Source organism: Mixophyes fleayi, chromosome 9, assembly GCF_038048845.1.
Source record: "Mixophyes fleayi isolate aMixFle1 chromosome 9, aMixFle1.hap1, whole genome shotgun sequence".
NCBI lineage: Eukaryota > Metazoa > Chordata > Amphibia > Anura > Limnodynastidae > Mixophyes > Mixophyes fleayi.
Window position 1 is genome coordinate 127,504,168 of NC_134410.1, and position 19,478 is coordinate 127,523,645.

At 41.3% G+C, this 19,478-nt stretch overlaps 1 protein-coding gene and 1 long non-coding RNA gene across 2 annotated transcripts in view; one reads left to right on the forward strand and one right to left on the reverse strand.

The window, feature by feature from the left end:
• Positions 1-19,478, forward strand: part of DAB2IP (DAB2 interacting protein) — a 544,763-nt gene that overhangs the window by 398,989 nt on the left and 126,296 nt on the right.
• LOC142101311 (uncharacterized) overlaps positions 1-19,478 on the reverse strand; it is a 202,524-nt gene that overhangs the window by 1,383 nt on the left and 181,663 nt on the right. The gene's annotated exons all lie outside the window — the stretch shown is intronic.

A 19,478-nucleotide genomic window follows, 5' to 3' on the forward strand; every position in this document is an offset into this window, starting at 1 on the left:
CACGGGTTCTCGGATGCCTGGAATACGGAATACCCAAGTTTAAGGATAAGGGTATGGCCGGATGACATGGTTACCTATGTATTGATATTGAGATGGTAAATGGCCCCCACTGTGATATTAGGAGCATAGGTCCTAGATGAACTGCTTATCGTTTTCTCCTCCACCATTCAATGTTGATATTTTAACATACTTCTTTATTTGCCAAGATCTGTGTTGTATCCTTCATAATTAGCAGAGTGGTAAGAAGGGATCCAAAGATGGGGACTGATTGTTATCTGGGAACATCAACCGTTAAAGGCATTTTAATAATGTTAATGTAATACTGTTGTACCCAGGATAAGGTGACAGCAGTAGCTCCTCACTAGCGCCTCGTCACTGTTAATGGCACCCGCCGAAGAAGTGTTTTGTACGTGCTATAGTACACACTTTGCACAATCTCAATGTGTCAGTAGTAGGTATAACACCGCGGCAGGAATAACAGATGTCTGGCGCTAAGTAGCAGCTGCTGTGTAAATAATATAACAGTATCAAGAAGACTTAGCGATCGCTTATTGCCCAGAATTCTTTTCTCTTTTTCGTTCTAGTAATGTATTTAGCAAGGGGGGGGGGGTCTTAATGAGGGGCTCCTAGAACACAGGTGCCTAGACGCTCACAGCGAGGTGCCATGGTTTTCTCTTGCCAGTTTTATTGTGTTGTATCAATTAATAAACTGTTTATTGATAATGTTTTCATGTTATACTGTAGACCACAGTTTTCTATTTTTTTTTATTTTTTTTTATATTTTAGAACTGAACCATGTTTTGTAAAACTGATGATTAACTTAGTGTTAGAATCTCAAGTATTAAATATATATATATTTAGAATTATTCGATATTCAGTGTATTCTATAGATTATTACATACGGGCAAATCAGAGAAACATCACTTATTTGTTTGTTAGTTATGGAACTTTTTCCCGGCATCCACAGCTAATTATACTTTTAACGGCATTGGTCGGCGACTAACAAGTGACTCAATAGATGTTATTTCTGTCCCGCTCAGCTCAGAGTATAAACAACACCGGCACAAAAGAGGAATATTCTTTGTCTACCTGATGGAAGCTGCTGGCGCTCGTTCATGTTTTTAATGTCTCTTAGCGGCTCCTCACTTTTGCAGAAAACATTTGTCAGCAGATGCAATCTTCTGGGTTTTTCAGCTTAATCCCCCAACATTGTCTTTCGCTCTCTCAAAATTTCACATATCTCTCGAAGTTCAAACATCGACCACTAAAGATATATTCTTACAATGATAAAATCAACGAAACGCAGAGTTGAGTCTGTGGTTGACATTTTCGAAACTGATTTATCTATCCTCAACCGATGATCATATAATCCTCACTGGGAAATATTGTTACAACAATGTAATTTGCTAATAGTTGTAACAGGTAATTTAAATGCGAGAAAAGCATGCAATATTTTTGGTTTGTTGATTCTTGCATTCTTCGTCACCCGCTTGCACGTGTTAATTACTTGATGGCGGTAAGGAGCCCTCCGGCTACAAGCACACAACAAATTTGGTGATTAAAATAAATGAACGCGTTGAAAAGGCTATATGTTACAGAAAAACCCAGAATTAGCTGCAATTAATGGTGCTAAGCCATCGCTCTGTTTCTCCAAGTCGTTAGCGGATTGTGGCTTCGGGCTGGCAGTGACGAGATGCTGGATATTTTCTTGACGAGTCTCTTGCTAAATCTTTAGCAAGAGACTGCTAAAACTGGGAGCTGCATGTGAAGACTCGGAGGGCCGAATGTGGTCCTAGGGCCGCCATGTTGCCTATTACGGTCATAGTCTCATATAGGACCCTCCGATAGACTTAAGGTGCCCATAGATCCGTTGATTGTTGTCTCTCTAGTTCTGATATGTTCCGAGTCTTTTCAGTATTGCTATTTCACCTTTTACATAGAGCGCTGTCAGTACATGAAATAGTCTTGTCTGTATCAATAGCTTTTTTTCTGAATATTTTGTATAAATATTTTACATGAATTATACAATACCCACTGTATATACAAATATACTTCTGACATTTCTAAATGTTTCATAGTAGACCTACCAACCCACATAAAAGTAAATTGGTGTCTATGAGCCATATAAATATACTTCCTGTACCATGATAAGAGTTAGGGAAAATCAAATAGTCTGTTGACCCCCTTTGGTACACCTGTGGTAGGGATCACGGAACTGTCAGGTGCATATTGATTCAGCCACTTGTGGGGCCAATCCCGTTTGGGGGGATTTAACTTAATCACAGTGCAAGCTATTGGCCTCTGTTATCAGCCGTTGTTGGCGTTGAGGGATTCCCTGTATTGTGTTTCCACGTCATTAAACTTGTATCCTTGATATTTTCCTGAAACTCGTACAATGGTGCTTGTTAGTGTTACAAGTGTCTCTTTTACATAAGGCTGTTAGAATTTTAAAGTGTTGTGGCTATAGAATTTTGAAATTGCCGCTTGTGGTGATCAGTCACATTTTTATCTAATCACACTATGGAGAGGGGATTATATATATATATATATATATATATATATATATATATATATATATATATATATATATATATATATATATATATATATATATATATATTAAAGGAAAGTTCCCTGTATGCAATAAAAGCTTGCTGTATAGTTAGGAGAAATGGTAGTGGTGATATTATATACAACAGGGGGCTTAGAGTTCCCTTTAAATCTGTTGTGATTCTGTTTGTGTTTTTGCACCCCAGTGTTTCTGATTGTTTATTCGTATTATTGAAACACCAGAGACATTGTACCTGAATGCTTGTTAATGTATTGTCACATTGACAGTGATCCACACTTATGAAGACATTTCTTCCATGGTATCGCCTTCAGGGAAACTCTCGGAGTAATTTATGTATCATGGATTTTGTCTGAATCTAATAGTTTTGGGGGGATTGTGACATTTTCCTGACTCTACGCGATGAGCAGATAGTGCTGGATCAGCAGATTCTTTGTGCCGTAGTCGTTTATCGCCATAGACACTGCGTCTTCTGCTAGCTGGTATAATAGGATAAATTGTATGTTGATTACCTCCGTGGCTGCCAGAAGAGGTTTACCGTTTAATTTTTCCCTGCGCATATTGCTAATGGCAGATTCATGGAGCCTTTGCGAGGAGTGAAAAAATGCTCAAGATAAAGAGAAACATTTAAAAAAATAAGCCGCGTATAATTCTCAGTTTGTTTAGGAAATTTGTATTCATTGTGGTTCTGTCGTCTCGTTCGTGTGTTTTGTCTGCAAAGAAAAGTGTCTGGATTGTCCAGGTTTTCAGGCATATGTTGGTTTATTTGCCCTAATGAACTTGTAGACAAATGTTGGCATGTCAGACACTAGAAAACAGTTGCTTGTTGAAGGTCAAAAGGAGACGTGAACTATAGATTTGAGCCTAAACCGCACACTGTACAGTTCGCTCAGACAATCTAATCTATAATGGCCTGACATTGGAGTCTATATATGACCCATTGTATTTTTCTCATGTTTAGGTATAATTTTTTATTGTATTGATGAGAAATGATTTAATGTGTATATTTATTAACAAGTTAACCCGTGCATGATACTCATGCATTCTAGTCAAATCAAGCTACTTAAGGTGTTAAAAAGGTTCTTGTCATGCATTTGGGCCTAGCCCAGGCCTCCTCAGGCGAAGAGCGTTACTTTTCAACGCAAGCGCCCTTTTTTAACGTGGTTTTGTCCACATGTCACCACCTCATCATTCTTCTCCATCACCTCATCCTTCATCTTCATCGCCACATCCTTCATCAAGCTACTTAAGGTGTTAAAAACTCCCCACTGTCACCCCTGGCAACCACCAACCACTCCCAACTGTCACTTCTCCTTCAAGAAATATATAGGTCAGTGTATAACTCTGCCCAGCAGGTGGCGCTGCAGCTTATTTTTGTTTTTTTTCACACACGCCACTAGGCATTTATATAGTAGATAGTTCAGCCGCAACAGCAGCTTCGATAGGAGCCTGTCCCGGCAAATAGTTTGTAGTAAAGTGATCGCAATTGTGCTAATTTTCTTTACAGGTTCCTATGGACAGGCAAAATTTGTGGTGGGGAGAGCTCTTTATAGCTTATAGAGGCTAACACCACCTTCAGATGGCATTAACTACCGGGGTCATGCTTCGACATTTGGAGATTGATAAATAGGAAAAACCGCTGTGCTGTCTCTGTGAACCCAGCTCTGTGATGGATTCTTACGGCACTTCATGTTAATTACTGCATTTGCATAAAGTGCCTGTTACATCGCAGCCATAGCAGAATAATGAGGTTATTTCCGGCTGTGTAGCTCCTTTCTGGGTAATGAGGCCAGTGAGGACGTCTCCCTTGTAGGACCTCTTCCCTGTGCAGTAATGGGAATGTAAAGTGATCCGGTCTGAAGTATTCTCAGAAAGACGTCTGCCGGCATCAGGCTGTACGATGGGTATTTCAGTGATAATATTTAGACACTTCCTGTCTGGCCCATAAACACACGACGGTGTCAGATGGGAAGCAGGATTGAAACCCCTCCCAGGCGGCATATTTTGGGTTCCTACCTCGTTCTGTCACCTGCTCTCAGTAGCTGAACCTTATTTAAACTGGAGACAAGTGCAGGGGGGAGGACAGATGGATCCAACGTTTTGGGAGGACCGTGAACTTGACACCAAAGACATTTCCTGCTCTGTGTTACAGCTCTCTCACATAAATACACTGTCTGTCTGTCTCTAAAGACTGGAAATAATTACAGGACGGACTGTCACACTTGGTCGCATCTCTTTTATCTCTGCTGCCATTTATCACTGCGTGTTCTAAATAGAATGTAGGAAGAATTTATCACAGTGGAACAATTGGCTTCAATATTCGATCGTTGCCCTGTGCAGTCAGTATGTACATGTATAACCATTAAGGTGGTTGTATATGCAATGGTTAACTAGCCTTTTCCTGTACGTTGTCTTGGCAATTATAAGGATAATGGAAGTTATCCTGTGTTCTTTGACGATATAAAGTTATAAGTGTATTTGGACCAAAGAGTAGGAAGTGTGAGGGTGAATCACGTTATCAAACCCCGCCCTGTTCGCTAAAAGGAGAGGTGGGATCGGGGAGTGTGGTCAGATATGCCTGTTTGTGTTAGCAGTCAATAATTTTCTGTAAACTGTTGTCAGGTTTTCAGCCCTACACGAGGGCTCTCTGAAAATCACCTGAAATGATTCCTACACTTTCAGCGAAACGCGTTGTGTGGGGTTTTTGTATGCAGAACACAACTATCTAATGACAAACATAGGACACATCACAGGTGTTGAATAAGTGACATTACTGACTGTTGAACCTACAACTAAAACTGTGGGGAACTTGTGTAGTCGTATAAAATAACCAAAGAAAGATAATAGTTGGCATAAACAGTAATCGCTTATATTACTAATAATAAGATAATAGGTTGGTGGTGTTCCAGCTATATACCGAGACGCGTGCAAACATTATCTGAGTTTTGGGAAATGCAGATAATTATACAGAGTATTTAATAGATAATAGGTTGAATACAATTACATAATTAGACCTTTTTGGATGCCAAGAGGGTTCAGCCAATATATATATATATATATATATATATATATATACACACACATATACACAAGTTAACCCGTGCATGATACTCATGCATTCTAGTCAAATTAAGATACTTAAGGTCCTAAAAAGGTTCTTGTCATGCATTTGGACCTAGCCCAGGCCTCCTCAGGGGAAGATCGTTACTTCCCGACGCAAGCGCCCTTTTTAATGTGTGTTCATGAGGTAAAATTACCTCACGAAAATGAGTTTGACCCCTCAACTCGTAAATTTAGCCTTTACTACCCCTCCTACAGGGGGGAGGGGGGATGATGGAAGTTAACTGACTTGACTATTCTTATTTTTTTGTCAAATAATATCAGTATACAAAATTTCAGGTCAATTGGATGAGCCCTTTCTGAGAAAATAGTTTTTTCCACACACACACACTAACGCACGCCTCTACACATGTGTGTTCATGAGGTAAAATTACCTCACGAAAATGAGTTTGACCCCCTCAACTCGTAAATTTAGCCTTTACTACCCCTCCCACGGGGGGAAGGGTGGATGATGGAAGTTAACTGACTTGACTATTCTAATTTTTTTGTCAAATAATGTCAGTATACCAAATTTCAGGTCAATTGGATGAGCCCTTTCTGAGAAAATAGTTTTTTCCACACACACACACACTAACACACCAACGCACGCCTCTACACATGTGTGTTCATGAGGTAAAATTACCTCACAAAAATGAGTTTGAGCCCTACCAAATTTCAGCCCTTTTTGATTTTTTTTTCCCATACACACTAAGAATTTAGTAGGTCAGTGTATAACTCTGCCCAGCAGGTGGCGCTGCAGCTTGGTTTTTTTTTTCTCCACACACACACACAGACGCCACTAAGCATTTATATATTAGATAAGATACAAAAGGGGTGAAGAAAAATAGAACAGCAGAGTTGCGAGTAATTTTGTTTCAATGATTTATTACCTCTATTTGTATCACTGAGGATCTTCAGGGAAGGAGGAAATTGGTGATTCTACTGCTGTACATAGGAAATGTCTGTTTTGTTGTCGGATTGACATTAAGTATTAGAAAGCTCCTACTTCTCCCAGCACAGAGTGTCAGCTCTTCTGCAGCAGTGTGATGAACCGTCTCCGTCCTTCAGCTGTGCTCAGCAACTAAGCATTAAATGATCAGTTTTGCAGACGCTAATATCTAACTATGCACAAGAATTGCTGATAAACAGTTTCATTCTTAGGGGACATGACGAGCCAGTAATGCACATTGTGTCCTGTCTAATCCTTTGTCCTTCTTTCTGTGCTGGGAAAGACCAGTATCCGTGTTATCTATTCAGCAGAGTTTCAAAAGGGGGACGTTAGTCTGAAACTTTTTTTCCTGGATACTGTGGGTCTGATTCGTTAAGGAGCGTAACTGGCGATTCATTGCGTATAATACGCACAATTACCCAGCACATGTCCGATTCACCATCCAATGCAAAGGACACTTACGTCAGCCTAAGATTTAAGGGGCGGATCGTGGAGGGGGCTGGGCGTATGCACAGTCAGTGTACAGTAAGGATGTGACAAGATCGAGCGCACGCAGCAGCGTCCTATTCAAGCTTTGACCATCTCTAAGGTACGCGATTTTCTGTCATATCACTTGCACCAGGTCCGGTGTAAGTGCCGATTACTAGTGATGACGGCTGTGTATGCAGCTAGAACATGTGTTTGCAAATTGTAAAAATGTATTTTATGTACAGTAGACATAAAGAGCATTTTAATAAATGTACTTTATGGTGGAAAAAGGAAAATTAAATAGCTTTTTTAATTTTTTTTATGTTTTGTCTTTAATGACTATATTATTAACAGGTGACATTAATTTAATAGTTTGTTTTTTTTCCTGTGCGTTTTTGGGACTTTATATTCCACATATGTATTGGGCTTATCCTGTAGTCTGTTGTAACAGAGCGCACCTAGCCCAGTATTCAACAACAGCCGTATCTTCACATCCGCTCCGATGTACATATGGTTTTTTTGGTTTTTTTTTAAAAGCGCATATTTTGTTAATTTTGCATTTGGTAATGTATAAAGCCGTGTATGTTTTAATCATTGTGCTGTACACAAGGCTGCTGCTCTGCTGAGAGGGGATTTGGTGCAGCAGGAGTGTTTAAGGCCAATCTAATTGTTTACCATTGTCTGTGATAACGTGACCAGTAGCGGCGCTGGACTTGGCACAAGCTGCATCCTGATTGGTGGGTGCGTCAGGAAGCTGGAGCGCTGTAACTTGACTGCACGCAGGCCCTGGGCGCACCCCTGGGGATAACATTCCAAATAACTTTATAATTATTGAGTCCTGACATCACGGTCGTGATTATATATTGTACAGACAATGTAATGTATCACGGGGCCGAGAAGAATTACTTAACAATCCTAAAAGATTAAAGTCAGAATGCCACAGTAATAAATTATGAAAGCAAAACTTTCTGCAGGATATAAATCTCCCCCATCATAAATTAGATGGTCCGTCCCATAATCCATTGTACATTATTTGCTAAACCGCTACAATCACAGCAGCGAAGTCCTCGTATAACGAGTTATATTTCATCAATCACGTTACTCATCTGCTTGGGAGATTTGTGTTGTTTGTTATATTATACTGCATATAGAATATATATGCACCTTGGTGCCAACTTATGATGTTTAGGTATAAAAGTTGCCCGTCAGACCACATAACGTGTCTTGCTCATCATTTACTCTACATAGTCGTGTGAACGTGCCCATTCCTTACACAACGTATGTGTTGCAATGTATGTAACCTCCTGGAAATCCATCATCATCATTTATATAGCGCCACTAATTCCGCAGCGCTGTACAGAGAACTCACATCAGTCCCTGCTCCATTAGAGCTTACAGTCTAAATTCCTTAACACACACACAGACCGACAAAGACTAGGGTCAATTTGATAGCAGGCAATTAAGCTACTAGTATGTTTTTGGAGTCCAGCCAAGCTGTCTGTTGATACAATTAATACAATGTTGTTTCATTATTTATAGCAAAGTGCGAAAGAGGAAAGTCAGGGCTGGCGTCTGATACTTGTGTATTATATTGATGTATTATTCTTTGGATCGTCTTTGTGATGCTGCGGCAGACGGGATGCTGCAGGGAGGGGGATCATTTCTGGTAGACTTTTGCTCCACTGGTGAAGTCGGATGCTGTGAACGGCAATGTGTACAATGAGGCCAGGATGGATTCTGCCTCGTTACATGAATTGTTTTGTCTTTGGAAGGTGCGGTGGCGTTCATCGAGAAAACAACACGTGTAATGAGCCAGCTGCCGCCTGGGCAAAGTGGCTTTTTTTTTTCTCCCCCCTGAAATTGTTTTTTGCAAATAGCGAGCTGCCAAGAAATTACAAGGTACAATACAATGTGCTTGTGTGATAAACAATTCTGCTGTATGTGCAGCCTGTTAACTGTTTCACACAATGTGTTTGCAGCCTACAGGCCGGAATACTAAGATAACTTTTAAAACCGCACTTTCTGTCATCTGTATGTTGTTGGTACAAAGATTTCAGCTGTTTACTTAGTGAAAGCAGACATAACATGGTCTCTTGTACCATATTAGTTGTATAATGGGAGCAGATATATCTGCATTACCGTATGGGGGAGATTCCATTGCTGGTGATGTCTGGCTGCGCACATTGCCGGTCATTACGATAGGAATCTCTGCTCATTTTTCTGAGCCCCTCTATGGGGTGCAAAAAAAAAAACGAGCAGAGATTCCTGCCCTAACATTAGCGAGATGGGTCTCCGTGGACATTAGAGACAACTCACAACAAATTGAATCTCCCCCTATGTGTACACAATATAATAATGCAATGTTGTGCGATATGCACAAGAGAGAATAGTGTCTGGACAATGTTATTAATAAATGGGAAAGTTGCATCTTGCATATAAAATGGAATTAAATACAAAACCTCCAGATCCATTGTTTGCCTCTTTATAAATCCAATGGGAATCTTCTATCCTGCAGTAGTCCAAATGGAAATGACAAATAAAGAATTCAAATGGATAGCTGCGACGCTACTGAGTGATGTAATATCAGCTGGCGTGGCTTGGTGATACGATTTGCATCGTCAACGCCAGTCACCGCCCACCTTGCAGACAGGTGAGGGTCATGACAGATGAATGGCAAGTCCTCCTCCTTTAAATTCCAGGCGTTGTGTTTCCATGACAACAGAAATGCTGTGCTCTGATTGGCATACTGATAAAACGTAAGCCTTATCCAGGCAGAATGAGAATGTTGTATCTGGACGCCGGTCCTGAACTTATCGGACAGGACAGATTGTCTGATGGTGGTCGCACACTGAAACGCAGCGTTTGTGGCTCAACAATGGACGCGATAGTCGATGATCCTTTTACTACAGAGCTGCAGTAATAGACCCCAGGTCATCATTCTGGAGTCTCCCGGGCTTTACGGGAGAGCAGATGATTTGACTGTAGAACTTTTATATAAGGCAAGTTGCGTAATCCTTTATTTCATGAGTGAGAAAGGCTACGCTGTATTCTTCAGCATTCAATCACTCTGAAATATATCCGTGGCTCGCCAGTGGTGGAACTACGAGTCCCAGCATGGCCGTACACATGGGTTCTAAACTTGTAGATTCCTCTCTCTCCTCATATGTAACTTTAGGTCTGGACAGAAGCCAGCGCTGGCCGGGGCGCAGGTGTTTCCTGTCATATGCAAACTAGCCCTGGAAATGTCCCTCTCCCAGCACCCCCTCCCTGCTGCCCCGTAATTAACTCTTTGTTTGCCTGAGGTATCCCAGTGTCCAGAGTGCCTCCAGATTATAAGTCCCTGAACAGCTGGATCCTCAAGGTAGCAGAGAGGACACGGGAGCTGGTGCTGTGTATAACATCTGTAGATGCTGTGTATTCCTGATAGAGATATATATATATATATATATATATATATATATATATATATATATATATATATATATATATTATATTCTTACACAGACAACATGACGCAAAGCCAGACTGTAGGATCAGAAAGAAACTCAAATCTATAGTTTGTCCATAGGTGGCAACTTTTCAGATCTTCTATCTATCTATCTATCTATCTATCCAGTGGCGCACGCAGGGGGGTTTCTGAGTCTCCAGAAACCCCCCCTGCGCTAACTCAGTGCCCACCATATCGGCACTGTGTGCGCCCCTGCTATCTATCTATAATCTTCCCTGTGGCAGGCCGAGTATTGCTCAGCGTTAATTTAACGGTAAATAACACCCGAAGGTTTAGCTGATATAAAATTACACTTTGCCCCATTAATCATAATAATAGAACCCTCGGTTCCTGGTCAATTGTTAGACTGAATATTGGTTCGTCCCACAAAACGACCTTCTCCAGGTTGTATAGCTGATGGGTACATGCTCCTGAAACGTGTATGGATGATAATTCTATTTTATATTGTAGAATATTATTTTTGTGATGTTATTTGTAACTGTCGTGAGACGGACCTTTAAATAAAGACTTTGTGGGCTGCGGCGGGGGGATCTGGGTGTGAATGTTTTCTGATAGACACTGGCGCCGTTGCCTCCATTGTCGCACATTCATGTTCTGTCAAGTAAAACAAGCTCCACGCTCCTCTCACACCAGTTATCTGGTAATGTTAATGTTCAGTGTGTGGGTCGGTGCAGGGAGACAACGTCCCGGGGGCGAAGTCCCAACGTGTTCCCACCAGTCAGGACGGTTCCTGCTCGCTGGTGTGTTTGCACAGTTTGTGATGCTTGTACTTTGGAAGTCATTGCGCAATGTTGTTTTTTTTTCAGGTCATTGTTTGCTAGACACACAGGGGCACATTTATCATTATTCACATAAAGTGAAAAGTAGTTTTCAATCCTTATCGCAATGATAAGGATTGAACTACTTCTCACATTTATGTACAGCCGTGCAGAGAAACAGCAGTTCCGAAAAACTGCTGTTTCAGTGATAAAAAAAACATACTTACCCCCCTCTTCGGAAGCGCTGTCTTCAGGTCTTCTCCTCACTCTTCAAGTGCACATATCCAGTTCCAAGAACTGGACATGCGCACACAGATCCCTGAGCTGTGAGTGACAGGGAGGGATCATGTGATCCCTCCACACATGCGCTGTCCAGCTCTGCTCTCCGGAGCAGAGCTGGACATAACGAGGAAGAAAAGAACATGTTACAGTTCTGATGATGTACATTTACATTACAAGTTTCCGAAAAATTTGTTTTTTTCGGAACTTGTTAAATGCCGGCCCCAAGCAGTCGCCATACTGTTGTATGGTGACTTAGAAAAAACGAACTGCAGTGAAAATTAATGGTTTGGGAGATTGAACAGTCGAACGGAGCTGTCATAAATATCAATTGCAGACTTCATTCACCTATTTTCACGGCAAGTGCACGATAGTGCAATACCGTCATTTGTTAAATGTGCCCCACAGTATTTTGGTTTCTCCGTGAAAGTGCGCACGTGAATTTCTGGATACATAAATATGTATGTACATAGCTGGTGGTGGCAGATGATCTTGGAGGCCGTTGTGGAATTGTGAGGGGAGTGTCAAGCCTGCAGGGTATGACAATATATTATTATACCCCCTCCTTTGATAGCTGAGCTTTCTGAAGATGGTTAACTTTGCTTCTCATGCAAAAAAACACAAATCCAAGTTCCGATTCTCTGGAACCCAACAGTTTGTGGATGTGGTTAAATCAAATTGTGGGTGTGATGGTGGATTGAGAGTGTGACCTAATTTGTCCCAATTTTTTTTAAAGACATTTGGGACTGTAAATTACTACTCCTTTTGTCGACCATTTAATGTTGTAATTATGTGGGATGATACAGTTTAATGTGTGTTTAATTTAGATTAGAAATATCTGTTGCATGCAATTCCTGTTTTAGATAAAAGCACAAGAACACACGATCGGATCCGCTATCCCAACGCCAAATGAATTTGAAAATAAGATTAGGTTAGATTATTACTGTGAATGCCCAATAATCTGGTTCTAGGATCTGGTGTAATTTGTAATCTGTAAAGTGTTGCGTAATGTGTAGGCGCTATATATAAACTATTAATCACTTTTCCGCAGACCCCATGCTATAACTGCCCGCGTAGTGCGTATAATCAGGTTAATCTAGCGTCATCTGACCATTATATCATAGAATGTGCACACTGTGTCCCGTTCACAGAGTTCGACTACAGTAATAAATATTATAATGATCTAACGTTCAGACACCTCACACACAAGCGTCATGTAATACATTATATGCTGTTATATACTATAATTTATATGGTACCGTGCTCTGGGCTACACTTGTTTTTTCTTGTTATGCTTCTATACATACATCTATACATTCTCCCATGATGCTCAGCGAGAAAAGTATTTTTATATAGAAAATGATGAGGCAGATGGTGGTATAGAGTATATATAGTAACACTGACAAATGTTCTTTTACATCCATTGCTTCTAAATCACCCTGTATCGATTCCTTGGCGCTACATTCACAGTCTGCAACCAGACACCAGTTTCTCTGAATATAAATTAATTGTGTTGTCTGCTACACTCTCTCCTAAATTATGGCCTCTTGCATCAGCTGTCTTGGTTTCAGTTTGGGTCTGTCCGGAACTAGTGATGAAAACGATGGCCCCCGGAAAACATGGGCGCACTAATATATAATAATACATGTACAGAATACAGTATCTGTCCTCAAAAATGTAAAATTGTTAGTTGGATGTGGTAATACTACGGTTAGTGTCTCGTATTGACCTGTGCGAGAAAAGGAGACGTTTTAAAGCAACAAACCTACATATATTATATTTTTTTAAATAGCAAATTAAGTACCTTTTTGGTATCCATCTTTCTTAGCCATCCTCCCACAAATCATTATCCTTTTTTTTTGCAATGCCCTCTGACAAACAAAAATGGCTGCCAGACACACAAACACAGTCAGTTTGCTACACAGCCACAGGCTTCCAGCCCTCAGCAGGTCATGTAATGGCAGGGGGTGGGAAGGAGAAGGTTACAGTGCAGAAAGAGTTCAGAGGGGTGTTCCAAAGCCTCTCTGCTCACTACATCACATGCCACCTGACTGTTGTTGCCATGGTAGTAAAGAATCATAAATATTTAATAGCAGCCTGAAGAAAGAAAACAAAGGAAAATGGTAAATACCAATATTATTCTTGTAACTTGCCATAGTGAATTATGTTAAAAAAAAATATTCATTTTTTTAAGGGATACGTTTTTATAGGCTTGTAAAACTGAACTGACACATATATATAAACCACAAGACAAACAAGTACAGTACTGTATAACGTGGGAGATTGAGTGGGTAAGTACAGGAGAAAGACCGCAACATGCAGAATGTGAATTACAAAAATGATATCCACTATACACATATATCGCCGCTTACATGCCTGTTATGAGATCTGCGCCCCCACCCCCCAAAAATCAGATTACAGCAGTCCCAGGTGTGTGCTTTATCTTACACCCTCTGACTAGTTGGAAAGATGCCACCTATAAAACAACTGACCTCCATTGTTTCCCCACATCCGGTTCAGACATGTTTGTAACTGTTGTACTTTACGTGTTTTGGGTCATAAGAGAGAAAATGAAATATTCATATAATCCGAATCCAAAATAGTAGATTTATTTTACACTTGTTACTTTCCTAATCTCTCCAGACCATCACAAGCCGGCACCGAGGCTTCGCAAAGTCTGAAATCTGAGTATCAGTAAATAACATTCAGGCTTCTTACACAGCAGGTATGAAATCTGGAACGATCTAAGAATGGCAAAAATAATTGTACAAATGCAGTTCCTGTCGGAGACTCGCTGTATAATGACAGAGATGCTGTTTTATGCAGACAATTAGTTTTTCTATCATTGCCACATAACTCATTTCTACCAGGTGGATACAATCTTAGACGATCGGACGTATACTAGTTATATATTGTGTTTTGTTGTTTTTTTTTTTAGAATTTGTCAATAACCCATTTTCATTTTGGAAAAAAAAAATAGATAGATATAAATATAATTCTACAATATCTTAAGGCTCCTGATTTACACGAGTTACATTACATTCTGAGTGTATTTTTAGCTTGATACAGGGAGAGGGGGAAATGTGGAATTTTAAACCTTTACATCCTGATTAGTATTTCTAGGCTTTTAAAAACTAGGTCAAACGGAGTTTTCATCTGTTTTCCATGCATTTAGGAGCAATCGCATATAAAATAGAATTTGTTCCACCCTCTGGTATTTTTGCTCTATCATCGGATTTTCTTGTGGGAGTTTGCCTTTTGTTTCTAATAATATTTTCTATGTACTTAAATAGCCGCAATTTCAGTACATTTGAGAGTATTGGAAATGTGATCAGACCCAAAGTAATTGTAGTTAAACTGGGATAGAATATTCTCTCTGAATCTTAAATTAGTTACAGTAATCCCAGGGGGCTTAGATAATATTACCTGGCTTATATCAGCAATATCCAGTTTGTGACATTATTTATATATCATGTGCTACTGCTTAGCTATATTAATTTTCTATTTGACCATATTGTTTATATCATCAGAGGTGATCAAAGAAAGTCGCCAGCAAAACTAACTGCGCCATGACCAGGTTTGCGTGAGGCGTCCGCTCCAAGCATGTCTTAGTTCTACTTCTTCATCATCATCATCATCACCATTTATTTATATAGCGCCACTGATTCCGCAGCGATGTACAGAGAACTCATTCACATCAATCCCTGCCCCCTTGGAGCTTACAGTCTAAATTCCCTAACATACATACATACATACATACACACACACACACACACACACACACACACACACACACACACACACACAGACTAGGGTAAATTGTGTTAGCAGCCAATTAACCTACCAGTATGTTTTTGGAGTGTGGGAGGAAACCGGAGCACCCGGAGGAAACCCACGCAAACACGGGAGAACATACAAACTCCACACAGATAAGGCCGTGATTGGGAATTGAACTCAAGACCCCAGTGCTGTGAGGCAGAAGTGCTAACCACTATGCCACCGTGCTGCCCCACATGCTTTCTCCTGGTAAAGTTTATTACTGACACAGTAATGTGTGACTTGCATTATAACGAGAGTGCTGGAATCACAGACTGCCCCCCCCCTTAAATAGGGATCATCGCAGTCACGTTCTGCATTGCGCTGAGGATCTTTGTGCTCACATATAAAGTATATGTGCACGTACAGTAACCCTGTTATTGTTTGGGCTCCATGAAAGAGACTCTGTGAATTCAGTTGTTAATGTCCGAGCTCTGAGTCGCTCACATTGGTTCCAGTTGTCAGAGGTTGTAACAAGTCTCGCTGCGGATGACGGTTGCCCGTCACTGGCGGTGTTTGGAGAGAGGCGGCGTGTCTTTGTCTTCTCAATGCCATCAACCTTCGTTTAGTTTAGACAAACACTAGTAATGGGATGGAAATTGGATATTTTTGTTCCTAGGTACAATGCCGAGATTCTGACTATATTGCAGTCAAACTTAATAGACAATTTCATGTTCAAGGCTTTGAACTGCAGCCTCCCACCCATTCCCTATGGAAAGACGTCTCTTCTGTCCTACATTGTATTGTCAGCTGCTGTTTGTGAGACTAATGCATTGTCTGTGCCGAGAACTAGCGCCCTGTCTGTAGAAGAAAACAAAGTAAGTATGTAGGAAGGAAGAAAGTACAATTGCAACAGCCCATCATGAAAAGTGACAGGACCTTCCTCATCCTTTTAGATTTCACTTTCCATAATGCTCCTTTCACTTAGACATTAAGGGGCAGATTCAATAAATCGTAAGGTTCCGTAGGAAACGTCCGTGATGAGTGTTAGCAGGGTGTACCATGTATTACCTGAAAATGCGAGCTGAACAACATCACGTAAGGTTCCAAGGTGACCTCACGCTTTATTGAATCTGCCCCTAAAATTGAGCTTCTTACGTTGATATGGCCTTTGCAATGTCTTTTGTCATTGTTACGCCAAAAGTCGTCTGCCAATGTTTCAAAATTAAATTTAGTTGAGTCTTTTAGAACCTCTGTTTATATGACAAGTTCCCAGTTACAACTTACAAAAGGCTGTATCAATGTACCAGAGGGCCAAAAAATGTACTGCAGACACTTCATGTATTGGGGCGGAGGGTTTCTGTAGCATTATACAAGTCTTTAATCATTCAAGCGGACTTTCTTATTATGACATCTTTTAGTCCACACCTATATAAACATATTCTTATTAATATCTATGAGAGTGCAGCCTGTCAGTGACTGTTGAATTAAATGGCTGACTCCAATGTGCGCTAACATACTGGGCTGTTAGGGGACTTCTGTGACTTGCTAAGGACTATCTGTCCCTTTATAGATGAAATTGGTCATTGCGTACCTGTAACTCTGGAAAGCAGTAGAATGAACAGTTCCGATCTCTGGGTATAATCTTGCAGGATTGAGTGAGCTTTGCTTTACAATGTGTTTTATGTGTGAAGAACTATAGATGGAAAGGTGGACAAGAAAACAGCAGTTAAATCAATGAAACAACCTAATGTGGTGGATAATTTTGTATTTTAACCAATGTTTTCTTACATACCGGCATCATTTAATATACGACAGTATTTCAATGTCTGCTGGTTTATTGCTGAGACTTGTGTGATGTCCGAGATGTAATGTGTTTGTTATGTTATCAGTGATATGGTTCTGAGTTTTCAGCATCAAAAAATATTTGGGGGTAAATAGCAGTTAAGTCGTGTCTCAGCATGCTTTGCTTTCCATACCGTTTGTTCTTGTGTAGTAATAATAATATATATTTATAATTGTATACAATGTATTTAATGTAAGAAATACATATCACTATTACTGAATATTCAGAATGACTTTTAACAGACTGCATCCTGACTACAATGTGCTCACATTCCCCATCTTACTAGTGTTGTTACCATTGGTGAAACATAGATACAATAGACATATGAATTGAGGGCCTGATGAAGGGGAGTATGCACGACGAGGAGGTGAAACGGGGGAGGAAGGGGCGTATGTACGATGAAGAGGTGGAACGGGGGAGGAAAGGGCATATGTACGACGAGGAGGTGAAACGGGGGAGGAAGGGGCGTATGTACGACGAAGAGGTGGAACGGGGGGAGGAAGGGGCGTATGTACGACGAAGAGGTGGAACAGGAGGAGGAAGGGGCGTATGCACGACGAAGAGGTGGAACGGGAGGAGGAAGGGGCGTATGTACGACGAAGAGGTGGAACGGGAGGAGGAAGGGGCGTATGTACGACGAAGAGGTGGAACGGGGGAGGAAGGGGCGTATGTACGACGATGAGGTGGAACGGGGGAGGAAGGGGCGTATGTACGACGAAGAGGTGGAACGGGGGAGGAAGGGGCGTATGCACGACAATGAGGTGGAACGGGGGAGGAAAGGGCATATGTACGACGAAGAGGTGGAACGGGGGGAGGAAGGGGCGTATGCACGGCGAAGAGGTGGAACAGGTGAGGAGGGGGCATAAGCACAACAAAGTGGTGGAATGGGGGAGGAAGGGGCGTATGCACTACGAAGAGGTCAAACGGGGGAGGAAGGGGCGTATGTACGACGAAGAGGTGGAACGGGGGGAGGAAGGGGCGTATGTACGACGAAGAGGTGGAACGGGGGGAGGAAGGGGCGTATGCACGGCGAAGAGGTGGAACGGGGGGAGGAAGGGGCGTATGCACGGCGAAGAGGTGGAACGGGTGAGGAGGGGGCATAAGCACAACAAAGTGGTGGAATGGGGGAGGAAGGGGCGTATGCACTACGAAGAGGTCAAACGGGGGAGGAAGGGGCGTATGCACATAATCCATATTCGTGCTGAGGTCCAGCGCACGCTCATCCGTCCGATTCAAGGTCTGGGCATCTCTGAGGTACATTATTTTTAGCCCTCTCAGTTGCACCAGCTACAGAGCAGCTGTAAGTGCCGACTAACAGTAATGACTGACGTGTATGTATGCCAGAACATGTGTTTGCAATTGAAAACAACTGTAAAACTGAGGTTAATATTTCCCCCACGCGTTCTGATGGGACCTTGTATTCTGCACTCTGTTCTGTAAACATACAGCAAGTAACACATAGCCAGAGCGTACTTATACACAGATTCACATGGAAACGTTTCTTGAGATCCGCTTGTACTTGATTACAGGTGCACGGCATGCAAGTTTAAAAGCCACAAATTGCGTTCACTTTGTGTCCCTTGACGAATCAGATCCCAAGTGTTCCCCAAGTGAAATTGTCTGCAGCTACAGTAACTGAATACTCAGCCAGTCTGACTGCTCCAGTAGGTCAGTCGTGTCTTTTAATTCAGTGTAGAGTAACTTCACGTCTTCCAGGAGATCAGGTGGCGTCTGTAGACCCACCACACCCACTAGCGGCCTCTGGAGTATTGTCAGGTAGACACGATGTGACATTACTAGCAGCTTACACCTCTGCTCAGTGCGGGTGGTAAGGATTTGTACAGCTTGACAGGAAGCAAAAAAAAAAAATGCTCTGCCGAAATCCGATCTCTCCACTGCATTACAGGAGGTTATGAATCCTAACAACTCCAGAGCGTGGTGTGTTAAGTCCAAATTTTCTTTAAACAGTCGTGATTCATCCTGATCTCCAGCAAACTAAATCTAAACCACTTTGTCATCTTGGCAACAGCGCAATTCATTTACATCTGGTCTGTGATATTTTATGTGCAGAGATCCCATTAAAGACAATGCAATTACCCAATGTATTCCAGAAAGAAAATGAACTGGATGCATTTTTTTTTGCGTGATATCCTTTTAATGTCTTCGTGAGTCGCCTTTCCGGAAAATTAAGTATATGTTGACAAGAACCTCAGGAGAAGTGAAATCAGTAGAGCAGGCAGGATTTC